General features: G+C 38.4%; 1 protein-coding gene across 1 annotated transcript in view; it reads left to right on the top strand.

The window, feature by feature from the left end:
• The first annotated feature begins 9,856 nt into the window (after nt 1–9,856).
• TLR3 (toll like receptor 3) overlaps nt 9,857–16,175 on the top strand; it is a 31,012-nt gene continuing 24,693 nt past the window's right edge. Inside the window, exon 1 of the mRNA XM_027837304.1 lies at nt 9,857–10,010. The gene's annotated coding sequence lies outside the window, so the exon portion shown is untranslated. The remainder of the gene's footprint in view (nt 10,011–16,175) is intronic.

The following is a 16,175-nucleotide window of genomic DNA, read 5'->3' as shown; positions in this document are numbered from 1 at the left end:
TGTATAATCACATACACATATTTTCTCTCTGTCTCTATCTCTCTCCATATATATGCATATATATATGTGTGTATGTATATATATATAAATAATATATATAAATAATATATATATATATAATGTCAATAGATGTGTGCTCTAAACCAGTAGTGTTGAACCCAAACAGAAATGGATTCCTTTGGGTGGTGAATTTGACACTGCTGGTCCAAACAGTGCCACTATTCCCTCCATTAACCAACTGTGTGTGGATAAACACAGCTCACTATCTTGTGTGATTCTTGTCCATTTTCTTCTTTACCAATGTGCTGAAGACTTGCTTCTGGGACCTCACTTGCACTGTATGTCTGATCCTCCTCGTTTTCTGGCCATGCATTTCCTGGGTGACTTCATGCATAAATATCATTATTGAAAATTGGATGCACATGCAAAATCACTTCCTGACAGAAGGGTGCTAACTTCAAGGTGCAAAATAAAATAGACATATTTAGACATGGTAAATGCATGGACCTGTTTTGTTTGAGTATGCTTATTTGTTACAAGGATTATGCTTTCTTCTTTCTTTTTCTTTCTTTTTTTTTTTTTGCTGGGTGAGGGGAATGGGCAGGATTTGAGAGGGAAAGAAGAACTAGCAATTAGGACTACAAATAGAAGAAAGGAAAGAAAATGGGGTGGGTCACCAAAGCATTTAAAATACAGAGAAGAGAACAGAAAGACAATCATAGGGAAACAGATAAGCAGGACAGCTTTGAAAGTAACACACTGAATTTATTATACATTTTAAAAGAATGAATGAATTTAAAAGCACTTATTAAGCATTTACTATGTGCAAAGCACTGTACAAAGCATTGAAGATACAAATAGAAAAGCTACATATAGATTGCTTTATAATGTGCAATATATTATAATATATCATAATATTATAAAGGCAAAATATAGGGTTATGGCTTTGTCCTTTGCTTTCACTGGGTCCAGTGACTCCTCTGTTCCTTCCACCTTGCATATCTTCTGCTACGTGCCTTCAGCTATATAAAATTTTAAAATTTAATTTTAATTTTAAATTTTGTCCAGGAACTTCTCACAACTTTGCCATTGCCTTAATCTGCTGACATCTGCTGAACCATAGGTTCCCGGGTCACGCTATGAATATCTTAAGAGAGACCTTGAGAGTGTCCTTGTATTGCTTCTTCTGACCACCATGTGAACGCTTGCCCTGTGTGAGTTCTCCATAAAATAGTCTTTTTGGCAAGTGTACATTTTTCATTCGAACAACATGACCAGCCCATCGGAGTTGTGCTTTCTGAAGCAGAGTTTGAATGCTCGGCAGTTTAGTTTAAGAAAAGACCTCAGTGTCTGGTATCTTATCCTGCTGGGTGATCTTCAGAATCTTCCTAAGACAATTCAAAAGGAGGTGATTCAGTTTCTTGCATGGCATTGGTAAACTGTCCAGGTTTCACAGGCATACAATGAGGTCAGAACAATCTCTCTGTAAAGCTTCCGTTTGTAGTCAATTTAATAGCTCTTCTCTCCCAGACTTTCCTTCGGGAGCCTCCCAAACACTGAGCTAGCTCTGGCAATGCGTATGTCACTCTCAAGGTCTCTCTTAACTTTGGAATTGATTGTGTGACATGGAGCCACTGTCACTGAACCACTCAGCATGGCATGCCCACATCAGAGAAGGTGCTATCTCTATGAGCAAAGCAGAATTGAACCAGCTCAGAGGAAACGCAGGATGTGCAAACTTAGAAAAACCACCCCAAATGTTCACACAGACTATTTGTGCCCAACCTGTGGTAGAACATTCCTACCTCATATTGATCTGATCAGCCACAGCTGGACACACTGAAACTTGACAGTGTGTCATTTTGGTTTACTTTGAGAACGAAGGACAATAACCATTAACCATTAACCAAGAATATACAGGCCACCATATTGTACATTGATCTCCAAAGTGGGGTTTGTGAACATGGTATGAATCTAATGTGTGTTTGATTAATAAATGGAGATGGGGAGAAGAGATGAGTCACATCCTCCCCTCAATAGCCAATAATGGACTTGACTCCAACACATTGTGCTATGCCCTTTTATCCATTATCACTCAAACCTTCTCTGCTTGGCTCCCTCTCATACTGGAAACAATATTCTCCAAATACCCAAAACCTCCCCAACAGCCCCATACTCAGCTCCTGATTCACCTGTCAACTCTAGCAGGCATCCCACAAAAGCCATGTTTTGTGAGGGGTTCTTTCTATGTGCTAGGGAAATGACTAGTGAGTAAAAGCCCTACAACCCCTCCCTTTGCTTTTGGGTGGGAGAGAGTGTCACACAAGGTGAGATAGTATGAGTGGGTTATGAGTCTCAATGGTGTGATGGCAAAGTTTAACAACTAGCTCCCTGAAAAAAAGATACACATATGACACACTTTTAAATTTAATCATCATTATTAATATATTATCTATCGTTTGCTTAAGTCTAGACCAGAGCTGCACAACTTGGCAGTAAGTAGGGGCCAAAATTAAAACAGGCTAAACTTCTATGGGCCACAGATAGTCTAGTCACTAGAGACAGACTGACCATGGTTGGTTGCCGCAGGTCATGTGACAAACAGGAGGCTGTCCACCTGCCAAATTATGTGACAGGCACAGTAGTGATTAGTGGCAGGGCAGTTAAGCGGGGCATTGACAAAGTACTCATTACATCTTTGCTTTCTTTTAAATCCTCTACATTTTTCATTGGCGGCCTGGAATACTTTGGCAGGCTGTAAGTGGCCTCCGGGCCATATATTATGCAGGCCTGGTCTAGACAATAAGTAAAACAATGAATCAAGCACTGATCTGTAGCATTTGCCAATTTCTGAATAATCACATTGAAAATTTAACAATTGGACTTTCACAAGCCAGTTGGAATTGGCTCCAGCACAGCCTTGGAACTTATGACAGATCACTGATCTCCTTTTATTGTCTTTCCCTTTAACCTACCGTCTTCTAAATTTCTCTGTTACTACTGAGGGCACCACCATCCTTGCAGTCACCCAGGTTTTCAATCTCAGTGTCATCCTTGACAACTTATACTCTACCCCACATATCCAACCACTTGTAAAGTGTATTTTTTCAATCTATGCAACATCTTTTGTGTCTGTCCTCTCCTCTCTACTCATACCTTAGTTCAGGCTATCATCTCTCTCATGAACCTTTTTAATAGTCTCCTAATTGGTCTTTCTGTCTCAGATTCCTTCCCTCTCTAATCTACCCTACATAAAGCTGTCAAAGGGATTTTCATAAAGCCCAGGACTGACAGTGTTACTCCCCTGGTCAATAGAATTCAGTATCTTCCTACTGACTCTAAGATCATCATTTTATCTTTATCTAAACTATTTTAAACTTCAATTTTGTGTTTTAGGATGTACAGAACTATTAGTATAATAGTATACATATATAATTTATTAATAAGAAAATCAGTGCAAATAATGAATCCCATGAAATAGTCTCATGTGTTTGAATTTGTACTATTTAAAGTGATAGTTATATAAAATATGGTCATTGGTTTTAGCCCAATGGAAACATTCAGTGAGAATTTAAACAATGCAACCACTTCATAGGATTCATTATTTACAATATTTAGGACCTAGCTGTGTAGGTATGTTGGGAGTATAAGCTAAAAAAATTTACTAGTGGGGTTCACAATCAAAACAATTTGAAGCCTGGTGCTCTAGGAAACTGAGCATAAGCTCTATCCAGTCCCTCCCGTTTCTTTTCCTTTTTCCAGTCTCTAGTGTCCATCTTTCTCTCACAAAGGCCAAGCTCCAAGGTGCTACATAGGTGTATAAACTAGCTATGTATCAGCAATCACTAGTCATCAGTAATGTATTGTTACAGATAGTACAGGGGGCTTAACAATTTATCAAAGACCTAACCTTGTCAAAGTAATTTCTAACTTACTAAGGAGACATCATCAAAGACAGAAAAAAGGCCCTATTAATAGGGCAACAAAGACTTTGCCCGGACATATTCATTACATGTATATTAAAATTACATCAGATTCCTTGCTAATGCAACTATGGAGAAAAGTCTTCTCATTAACCTTCTGGTTATTTATTATAAGCCAGACATAAAATAGGGAGATGTGTGCTCACTGAAGGTATCTGTCCACCACTGTCATGGAGGTCCTACACCAGGTCCAAATGGGAGAGGGATTCCCTCTGGATGGCAAGGTAATCCAGATGAGCTTATTTATGGATTACGTTGTATTGAATGCACCAAGTTACACCACATTATATCACATCTCCAGTTAAATCCATGATTACTCAAAAGAGATTGTCTTAAATATATGCATAAAAAGGAAAACTTAAGGAAAAGTTCCAGACATACTATGCTTAGTTCGCGTATCAATACTAGGACAGAGAGTGCAGATGGACAATAAGCTAGACTCAGAAATGAAAAGGAGAATGAGAGCAGGTTGGATTGCATTCATGAAGTCAATCAGTACTTTTAACAACCCAGGATGCTTCAAAACCCCCAAACCCATCTCTTTTACCCCAGTGTTCTCCTGGGAACACTGAATTGGTTCCAAATCTTAGAATACCACTTTCTCTGAAGAATCAAAGTCACAGATGATCCAAAGTCAATGAAAAGATACATGTTAGGCTTAAGTAGGCTGCAGCCTATTTGCTTTTAAAAATCTTTTTTTTTAATTTGTAACTTAATAAACACCTAAAAAAATTTCCAAATACAAATTAGAATAGAGAAAAAGGATTATATGTAAAACCACAAATCTCTACAGGGTATAGATTGCTTTTTATATGTGTTGTCTCCCTCATTAACTAATGAGCTTTTCATGAGAGCTTTTCTAGTATATATTGTGATATATTACACATTATAATATAATATATTATAGCTTTTCTCTGTGCTTTATTTATATTAAGTTGTGAAAAGTTCTTGGGCAAAGTCAGTAGCTGCAGGTATGTAGGAGTGGATTTGCAATGTGGGAGGAACAGAGGAGTCTCTGGACCAACAGGGGAGTCCCTGGACCCAGTAGAGGCAGAGGACAAAGCCACAACCCTGAATTTCCCCTATCATCACTGTTTGAGTTATATGAACTGCATAGGTCTAGGGAAAATGAGGCTCAGTTCTGTCAATCATGAGTCCCTTTATCTTGTATGAACATGGAATGGGGTGGGGAAAGAGAAGAGGGAGGAATGAGAGAAAAAAATAGATATAGAGAAACAAAGACAGAAGGGAGAGAAAGGGAGTGGGAAGGGGGGCAAAAATAGACAGAGAAAGAGAAAAAAGAAGAAAGAGGTAGAGAAGGGAGAAGACAGAGCAAAAGAATGAGAAAAGGGAGAAGAGAGGAGAGAAAGACAGGGAGAAAGGGAGAGGGGAGAGAGGGGGATGAAGACAGAGAAAAGGGAAGAGAAAGAGAAAAACAGAGAGAGACAGGGAAAAGACAGAGAGGAAAAAGAGACAAAGAAAGAGGGAGGAGAAGGAGAGACAGACAGACAGTGAGACAAAGAGAGAGACAGAGATAGAAGAGACAGAGAATAGAGGATTAGAGACGGGGGAGAGAAAGAGATGCAGAAACAGTGAGGAGGAAGACAGAGAAAAAGAAGAGAAAAGAGAGGAGAAAGACAGAAAGAGAGAGACAGGGGAAAAGACAGAGAGGAAAAAGAGACAAAGAAAGAAGGGAGGAAACAGAGAAAGAGGGAGGGGGAGGAGAGAGACAGACAGAGAGACAAAGAGAGAGGCAGAGACAGAGGAGAGACAGAGAGAAAGGAAGAGAGAGAATAGAGATGAGGGAGAGAAAGAGATGCAGAGACAGCGGGGAGAAAGACAGAGAAAAAGAAGAGAAAAAGGAGGAGGAAGACAGACAGAGAAGTAAAGAAATAGGGAAAAATGCAGAGACAAAGAAAGAGAGAAGGGAGGAGACAGAGAAAGAGAGGGAGAGAGAGAGAGAGAGAGAGAGAGAGAGAGAGAGAGAGAGAGAGAGAGAGAGATGGAAGACAGAGAAAAAGAAAGAGAAAAGGGGGGAGAAAGATACACACAAGAGGGAGAGACAGAGAGAGAGAGAATGACTTCAGTTCAGCCCCATTGTTTTAAGAGGAAACTGAAGTGTGATGGATGGAGTACAGAAAATCTTAGGTTCAAGTCCCACCTTTAACACTTTCTAGCTGTGTGACCATGTGCACATCTCTTTACCCCTCTGATCCTTAGGCAACTCTCTTAGCCTCATTTACTAAGTTTTGTTGTATCAAAATCTGCTTCAGTATAGATCATTGATGTATCTAAAGTTGGGACAACTTCACTTGCGTGACCCCCCCATGGTGCAGGTGTAAGGAACTCAATTTGAAAATGCTCAAGGCTATGCACATGTGAGCTCTGCTGTAGTTCAGCACTTCCATAATGTCCTCAGGAGGACCTAGTCATAGTGTGTTCCCAGAAGAAGATGGTTGGAACTGGCTTATCCTCTCAGAAGCCGTGCTTGTTCTGAATCATGCCCTTTTCAAAAAAAGATTTGGGTTTTCTCCTTAAAAGCTGTGTTTTTTTTTTTGAATTAAGCTTTGAGATGGCTCTTGACAGTGTGCTTTAATAACCTGTGAAGATATTTGAATTCTCATGTTATTCAAATTTTTCATCAATGGGAGTAACAAAGAACAAATAACATGGCTTACTATGTCACCACGCTATGATTACCCCAAAGCTTACTATTAAGAAGTTGCTTTTCTTTCAAAATCAGCTCACTTGTTGCCCAGAAACCTAGCTCTTTGCAGACATTATCTTCTTTCATTTAAATATATAAATATATGCAATTCTATTGAATCATTGCTTTTTAATAATTAATTTATTTATTTTTAGTTTTCAACATTCACTTCCACAAGATTTTGAATTCCAAACTTTCTCCCCATCTCGTCCCTCCCCCACCCCAAGGTGGCATGCACTCTGAATAACCCTTCCCCTAATCTGCCTTCCCTTCTATCTCTCCCCCCCCTTCTCTTATCCCCTTCCCCTTCAATTTTCTGTAGGGCAGGATAGATTTCTATACCCCATTTCCTGTATATTGTTTTTGAATCACCTCTTAACAGGTACATGTGTTTTTATATGGTTTCAATGACAGAAAGATTCTTGAAATGAGAAAGTTTGTGAAATAATTTATACACTGACAGTCTTTACCTGTGGTTGAGATGCTTCTTTCATGTGTGAGTGACTATTTGTGACCCCGTTGAGGGTTTTCTTGGCAAAGAGACTGGAGCAGTTTGCCATTTCCTCCTCCAGCTCATTTTACAGATGAGGAAACTGAAGTGACTTGCCCAGGGTCACACAGCTAATAAGTGTCTAAGGCCAGATTTGTACTCAGGTCTTCGACTCCAGGTCTAGTGTTATCTCTCTTTTTTGATTCTTCCACTTCTGCATCAGAAGGAGAGAAGGGAGAAATATGGAATAGTGGGAAAATACTAAATATGACACCAGAAGATCTAGGTTTAAATCCTGGCTCTGACATTTTTACCTTATTGGAAGGACCAAAATTTAGTAATACCTTGAAGGTGTCACCTGAGGGGCGTGGTCCTTTTAGTGTTAAGTTCTCTGGGAAATGAAGTTAGAATGGGTGACCTCTAAGGTCCCTTCTAGTTCCAAATCTATGATGTGACAAACTCACCAATCCTGCTTGATATATGGGTTCAAGTAAATAAATTATTTTCAGCATACGCTGTGCCTCTAGACATTAGTACCATGCTATGCAAATGGTCCTGGAGTTCCCTTCATCTAGTCACCTTACAAAAACAAAAGCAAAACATACAAGCCATCGCAACAACAACAACAAAAAAACCAGAATCAAGCTAAATAAATTCACAAATTGGCTACATTAGAAAATGTACATCTCATTCTGGATCTTGAGTCCACCACTTTTCTGCTAGGAAGTGAATAGCAAGGAACATAGACATATGCCATTCTCAAAACCCTTTTAGTTGAGGAGAAAAAAGCTCCAACATCTAGCTCAGTGCCTGGCACCTAGTGGAAACTTAAATGCTTATTGGATTGATAGATGGATTAGTTTAGAGCTGAGAGGGGTCTTTTAGATTATAAGAGATCACAGCATTATAAAGTTCATGTGATAATGTGTTGGACCTAGAGTTGGAAGGGATGTCAAAGGTCAACACCCTTGTTTTACACATGCACAAACTGGCTCAACAAAGTTAAGTGACTAGACTAAGGTCACAGTGAAATCTTGTATTCCCTGAATCTTTCATTCAAATATGTGCTTGTAAAAATGTAGTCTCCTGTGGAGTAACACTCATGAAAGCCTGCTGGTTCTCTCCTAAGCCCTCAACAAAGCTATTTTCCACAAAATCCTACTCAGGGAGACATGGCCACTCTTCCCTCATCACCTTTCAGAAAAGTGTCTGTTCAGCAGGGCAGAGTGTGGCAGGGACCTTGGGTGCCTTATTCTGTTGTGGAGGTGACCCTGGGTTCTCAAAGCCTATGCAAGTTGATTCACAAACTCTGAAAGGTCTACCATTTTGGAAAAATATCAAATGTTATCTTGGCAACAAATTGCACCTACTTTCCAAGACAGTAAATGCAAAAATGGAATTCAAACAAAAGACCTCTAACAGTGTTCTAAAAGACTAGCTAGTTCAACTCCTCATGTTTGTGGACAAAGAAACCAAGGCCCATAGAGACTTGTCCAAAGTGATTTGCCCAAGGTCATATAGCTAGTTGGAGGTAAAGCTGAGATTTGAATCCAGTCTGTCTGAATCTAAACACAGTGCTGATCTCACTGCCTCACACTCTCTCCCCTTTGGATCTGGAGTGAGCAATAGACACCATTCTAACCAGCCTGACCGTCCAAGTGTGTCTCTAGAATGCTCTGGGACATATTGAGAGGACTATGTCCACCAGACTGTAACTGCAGGTGAGAACCACTAGATGGTGATGTGACAGATGGGATGGAGATCACTGTTTGCCTGGATTGTTTCTATGGTTACATTCCAAAGAGAAAGGCTCTCCAGGTCATCTGATGCAATTCTATTTAACAAGCCTGCTCTAAGTGACTGAGATGTTGGCTCAGAGAGATTCCAAACTGAAAGGTGCTGCCTTAGCAGTTGATAAAATGTATTTTAAAAAATTACTTGATGAATTCTTTTTTTGAGTATATGTCAAATAACATTGCCCTCAAAAGAAAACTGAAGTACTGAGAATGGTAAATATTCTACTCAAGATCATGCAAAGAGTAGTCATAACAGTTAAAATAACTAACATTTATGTGAGCTAGTTCATAAAATAATAAATATTTTATAAACCAAGTGACATTGGTAGGAAGAACTGTTTCCTAATTTGCAGAAGTCTTTTTCTCCATACTCTGGAGAATCAATTGCAGTCTTGGAAGAAAAAACTTTTATTAAAATGATGCAAACACACTCCCCCAACCAGTCATGTTCAACTCACCATTTCACTCGGTTTTACTTGAGCCTGGGAGGTCTTCTCAAAGATTCAGGGATAAAGAACATAACTGGGAAAAATCTTTGTGGAAAGTTTCACTGATAAAATATATAAAGAACTAATTCAAATTTGTAAGAATAGGAGCCATTCCCCAATAGATAATTGGTCAAAGGATTTGAAAAGGCAGTTTTCAAAGCAAGAAATCCAAGCTTTCTATAATCATAATAATTACTTAAATTTAAGAGTTTAAATCTGCACTAAGACTCTTGCCTGTATGTACTTGCTTCAAGTCAGATTTCAGTGGGCTGTGGTTTGCACATAGCACAGAGGAAGTGAATCTGGGCAGATAGGTCTGTGCTGCTTCTTTGCATAATTCCATTTTGACTTTGCAATATATCTGTTTGTGTGAATGAGTGTGGGTACAGATCTACAATGCTCATTGGAGAATACCTTCCCACCCGTGAAAAAGAGATGTCGCTTGACTAAATACATCAACTCTGAAGTAGAGACGTTTCTTGACTGAAGTGCAATTTCCCAGGAATTTTGGAGCTAATTTCTCAGGCTTTTAATTCCATTTCAGGGGTAAGTAATAAAGGGCCTTACTTCAATCCAACAGTATTTATTGTGGAGAAGGAAGGTGGTTTTTTTTTTTTGTCTAAGTAATTGCTGACTGTGTGGGACTTGTAGTTTATTTCCTTTACAAATAAACTAATTGCTATGGAATGGAAGTTATGCTTTGTTCTCCAGATACAATCCAGAAATGATGGAGGGCCATGGTGTGAAAACACTGGTGCTGGCTGTCAGAGGTTCTGTTCCTTCCAGTAATTCAAGTGTCCTCTGGAAGCTGTGATCAGTATTTTAGGGCTAATTGCTAACAGGTGTCTGGTTTCCTGATGGACTGAAATGAAAACCCAAGAGAGAACAGATGGAAAGTTGGAACGTCTATGGTTTCCTGAATATACCAATGACTCAAGTCATTATTGCAAACTGCTAAAAATTTTGCATGTTAGTTTTGTCCCAAAAAGAGAATTGATGGGTTTTCTCAAGCTTTTAGTTGTTACTGGTTCTTTCTAGACTCATATTATAAACCTTCTTTCGATCTCTATATTCTAAAAGCATCTGATAGGGTGGGGCACAGCTAAGATGGCAGAGAACACAGATGAATTCTCCCAACGTTCCACTCCAAACAACTTTAGAATAAAGCCTCAAATTAAATTTTTGAGAAGCAGAGCCAGCAAAAGGTCAAAGGGAACCATGTTTCCCAGCCTAAAACATCTATAATAAAATACACTTTAACAAACCAATAATAACTCATCTTTGCCAAATCTGTTTTCTAATTTTTTTGTTTATGCTTTAAAATCAGTTTATCTATCTAAATGTGTGTGTATATCTATATATGTATGTGTGTGTGTGTGTGTGTGTGTAGATAGATAGATAGTTTTGTTTTCATATACTCCCAGCCTATATATAGGTGTTGGGTTTTTTTTGTTTTTTTTTCTTATCGTTGTCTTACCATTTAATTCTTTCCATTTTTTATAGTATCTCTCATATGCATCATTTTCATAGTGGAAGACTTTTTCCTCATATTGATAATGATAATTTGTTCAGCTATTTCCCAACTATTGAATATAAAGTTTGTTGCCAAGTATTTATTCTTACAAATAAATGAGGGATGATTATTATTTTATAGACATTTTATTTTCCTTTTAATTGCATCTCTAGGGCATTAACTCAGTAATGGGATCATTAAATTTATTTAATAAAAATACAAAAATATAATGTTTTACTCTCTAAAATGATAATATAAATTTACAGTTCTATTAGCAATGTAATATTGTTCCTCCTATCTTGAAGCCCCAACAATAATGAATTATGTTACATTTAACTGCTTTTTCATCTTGACAGATGTGAGGTGATGCCTCAATGTTGTTTTAATTTGAATTTGTTTCATTTTTAGAAAGGTTAAATAATTTTCACGTGATTATATTTCAGCTTTTCAAAAGCTGCCAACATTGCAACTTAGGAAAGGAAATAAAAAATTATAAATGATCATTTGAAGCTTCCTTCTCCCATTAAAATGTGTTTCTAACAAGTTTTTTTTAAATAGCTCACATTTATATAACACTCTAATATTTAGACATCAAACCACTGGCATTTTTTTAAGTTTTAGAAAGTTTTTATTTGTGGCTCCCCTTAAGGCAAAATATCAGAAAACAATCCACTGCAGAGAAAACATTTTATAGTAGAGAAATACTATCTTTACCCCTTCCTTTTCCTCAAGTATACATGCTTTCATCTTATTATGAATATTTAAGTTTTCCGTGTCCAGATATGTGATTTGTTTAAAAAATCACCCAAAATTATGGCCCTCCACCCTTCCGTACATCACTTAGCAGGCATTGTGTAGCTTCTCTGTAGTCTCAACCACATACTGTAACATAATTAGAAAGTCCTTTTGCCCAATCTAACAAAATATTTTAAGGTTGTATTCTACTTCCCTGTTACCTGCTCAAAGAGAAGAATCTCTAAGTTTTTCCTAGTTGTGGTTAGAACAGTCAACATTTGAAAAAAAAATACTATCTGAAACACCTAAATTATTACAAGTTATTGGTCATAAACTTAGGGAGGTGAAGTTCAAAACCAGACATGTTAAATTGTCTCCTCCCTCAAATGGCTAATTAGAAAAAGAGATGATTTGTCTATCAGGTCAGTTAAAGAAGTCTTATTCCTGCAATGCTCCTAAGTAGCCCCTTTCCTAAATGTCAACCATACTAATTGGCTGATGATGAAGATTGCAACAGATCTCACAAAGATTTAAGTCCCAAACGGTGCCATCCCAGACAAAGGACTTCAATGACCCAAGTGAAATGTTGGTAAAGGCACAAAGAGAGGAATCATGAGTGACTTTTAGTGCCATTTTCATTTAACAAACCATTACAGTAGCCCTAAAACTCTTGACTTTCATCACCCCAAAATGTTCAAATCAATTACTATAAGAAGACAAGACTGGCAGGCTGGTATCCTTTCTGGTAGAGATCTTCAAGGGAGCCCCAGCCAGATCCCAGCATGGTCTTGCTAGAGTAACCTGTGGCTGAGGGGTATACCATAGGTATTTCTTCACTAAAGGGAGCTCTTTGGAGAAGATACCTTTAGGAAACAGTTTTTCAGCCTCCTCTTCAGAGATAGTTGGAACAACCATGACTCTATCCCCACATTTCCAGTCAACAGGAGTAGCAACCTTCTTGTATGCAGTCCACTGAAGGGAATCAACCACTCTGAGGATCTCATCAAAGTTCCTGCCACTCCCTTTTTATTTTTTTCTTTTATTTATATGAATCATTTCTTTGAACATTTAAATGCATTGTAACTATTACTGCATATCAATTCATCTTTTCTTTTCTTCTCTATCAAAACCACCTCTAACATTCAATGTTATGCTACTAATCTTATTCTGCCAAATGGCAGTGGAGGGAATCATGAAACTCTCTTGATTGGGTCTACTACAGATTTATGTTACATAATTTCAACTGGGTTCTCACTGCAGCAAAGATATTCTTCTATACCTTCTCAATGAATTCACTGTTCCAATCACCACCGTGGCTTTCCCAAACCTTTTCATTCCTCTCCAAATTTCCCCATTCTTTCAGCTGAGAACCTTGCCTTATATTCCACTGAAAAATTCAGGCCATTTACCTACAATTCCCTTTATTCTTCTTCTCATCTCACAACATTCATGTGCCTTCCCACACTATATTCTTTGTGTCTCTCTCAAGAGATGTCTCTTCTCTTTGCCAAGTCAAAGTCCTCTACTTTCATTTGTGATCCCATTCCATCACATTTTCTCCAACAAATTGTCCCTTCTGTCATCTCCACTCCCTCACTTATCTTCAATCTCTTGCTGTCTCCTGGCTGTTTCCCTGTTGTCTACAAATGTCTGTGTCTTCCCTATCCTCAAAAATTTTCACTTGATTTGTCCATCCCCACTGACAGCTATTCTATATCTCTCCTCTCCTCTGTGGTTAAACTCTGAGACAGTCATCTACAATTGGTGAATCATCTTCTATTACTTTTACTCTTTTTTAACTTTCTGTAGTCTGACTTTCAACCTCATCATTCAACTGAAACCCCTCTCTCCAAAGTTACCATTATTGCTTAATCCCCAAATCTAATGATATTTTTGAAGTCCTCATCCTTCTTGACCTCTCTGCAGGTTTTGACACTGTGAATCACCCTCTTCTCCTTCATACTCTTTTCTCTTTAGGTTGTCACCACTCTGCTCTCCCCTAGGTCTCCTCCTAAATATCTTCACTCCTTATTGCCTTTTTCTATCCAGGTCACACCAACCATGAGCCCCCAAGGCTCTGTCCTGGGTCTTCTTTTTTCTTTCTTTACTATTTTGCTTGGTGATCCTATCAGCTCTTATTGATTGAATTATCTTCTCCATGCAGATGATTCTCAGGTCTTTGATCTAGCCTTGACCTCTCTCTTGACCTCCAGTCTTGCATTTCTATCTGTTGGACACCTCAAAGTGGATGTCCTGTAGATATCTTAAACTCCACATGTCCAAATTGAACTTACTATCTTTTCCCCAAACCCCTTCCCTCTTCTAAACTTATCTATGACTTCCAAGGGCATTATCATTCTCCCAGTTATCCAGGCTTACAACCTAAGGGTCATCCTTTACTCTTTACCTTCTCCCACCTCTCCCTACTTCTCAATATCCCATTTGTCACTAACTAATGTTGATTCCACTTTCCCAACATCTCTTGCATCCTCCTTCTCTCCTCTCACACTGCCATCATCCTAGTACAGGCCCTTATCATTTCATGCCTGGACTATTTCAATAGCCTACAGGTTTGGATTCCTTGCCTCAAGTCCCTCCCCCCTCTAGTCCACCCTTCGCTCAGCTGCCAATGTGATCATTCTAAAGTTCAGGTCTGACTTTGTCCCCTCTCACTCAGTCAGTTCTATCAGGCTCATCCATTAGCTCCATGATTAAGTATAAAATCCTCTGTTTGACTTTTAAAGACTTTTATAGCCTGGACTCTTCCTGCATTTACAGTCTTTTTTCACCTAACCACCTACATACTCTACAGATCCAATGATAATTGCCTTCTTGCTGTTCATAATCTCCTCCATCACCTGATTCCATGTCTCTTCAATGGTTTCCCTGGCTTCCTTTGGGTCCTAGATAAAATCCTACCTTTTTCAAGAAGTCTTTCCTGGTCACTCTTAAGCTAACACCTTTCATCTTAAATTATTTACAAGTTACCCTGAATTTATCTTGTATGCACAAAACTGTTTACATATTATCTCTCCTCCCTCTTAGAATATAAAATCCTTGAGGACAGAGACTATTCTTTCCTTTCTCTGTATTCCCAGTGCTTATCTGATTGTCTGGCATGTATTAAATGCTTAATAAATGCTTGTTGACTGAGTAACTGATGACCAGTTGCTGTGAGACAAATTAGGAGGTTACTGCAATAGTCCAGGAAAGAAGGTCCTCAATTTGGGTGGTGGATATATATGCAAAAAGAAGAAAGATATGAGGTATATTTTGGAGATAGAATCTACAAAACCTGGCAGGTGGTTGTCTATTAGGGGTAAGAAAGAGGATGACAAGAATTGAGGATGACTGTAACGTCCCTGAAGTCAGGAGGATCTGAGTTCAAATCTGGCCTCAGACCCAACACTTGACACTTATTAGCTGTGTGACCATGGGCAAGTCACTTAACCCCAATTGCTTAAAAAAAAAAAGAATTGAGGATGACTATTAAACTCTGAACCATTGACAGCATCCTATAGTCAGGTACCAATGTGGGATGAGGTACTGGGAATACAAAGGAAAAAAGTGAAATAATCCTTGCCCTCAAGGGGCATACATTCTATTATGGGAAAGAAAGTATATATAAGAATATATATTAAAAATACCAAATTAATAAGAGACGATTTTAGTAGGGAGGCTTCGCTAATTGTAGTGATCTGGAATGCCATCATATAAAAGGTGAGTTGTGCCTTAAAAGAAACTAGAGATTCTAAGATGTGCTATTTAGGAAGGAGTGTGTTTTAGGTACTGGTGATGAAGAATCATGTGTGAGTCACAGCAAGACCAATTTAATTTGACCATAAAGTGAGGGAAGAAGAGTAAAATATAATGAATCTAGAAAATGTAGTTGAGAACAGGTTGTGAGTGGTTTTAAATGTCAAACAGATGAGTTTGTATTTTATTCTGGAGGCATCAGGTATCCACTAGAGTTTGAATAGAGGCATGACATGGTCAGTCTTGTGCTTGATAAAAATTGCTTGGCAGATCTGCAGACAGTGAACAGGAGAAGGGAGAGACTTAAGGCAGGGACTCTAATTAGGAGGCTCTAATTCTGGTGAGATGACGAAGGCTGTGTGAGTAGTTAGAAGAGGATGGGAGTGAGAGGTGTTATGGAGGTAGAAACAATATTTGACAATTGATTTGGATATATGGAGTAAAAGAGAAGGAGATCCTGAGTATAATGTTGTGGTAGCAAATTTGGGGGATTGGAAGGATGGGAAGGTTCTTTTTTTTTCTTTAATATTTTATTTTTCCCCAGTTACATGTAAAAATGATTTTTAATATTCATTAAATTTTTTTTGAGTGCCAAGTCCTCTCCCTCCCTCGCTCCCCTCTCCTCTTTATTAAGAAGGCAAGCAATTTGTTATAGGTTTTACATGTGCAATCATGCAAAATGTATTTCCACATTAATCATGCTGTGA

The sequence above is a fragment of the Vombatus ursinus genome, unplaced genomic scaffold (assembly GCF_900497805.2).
Source record: "Vombatus ursinus unplaced genomic scaffold, bare-nosed wombat genome assembly UNPS02014821.1, whole genome shotgun sequence".
In the NCBI taxonomy this organism is placed as follows: domain Eukaryota; kingdom Metazoa; phylum Chordata; class Mammalia; order Diprotodontia; family Vombatidae; genus Vombatus; species Vombatus ursinus.
Note: the sequence above shows the minus strand (reverse complement) of the source record. Positions and strands in the feature narration are given on the sequence as shown.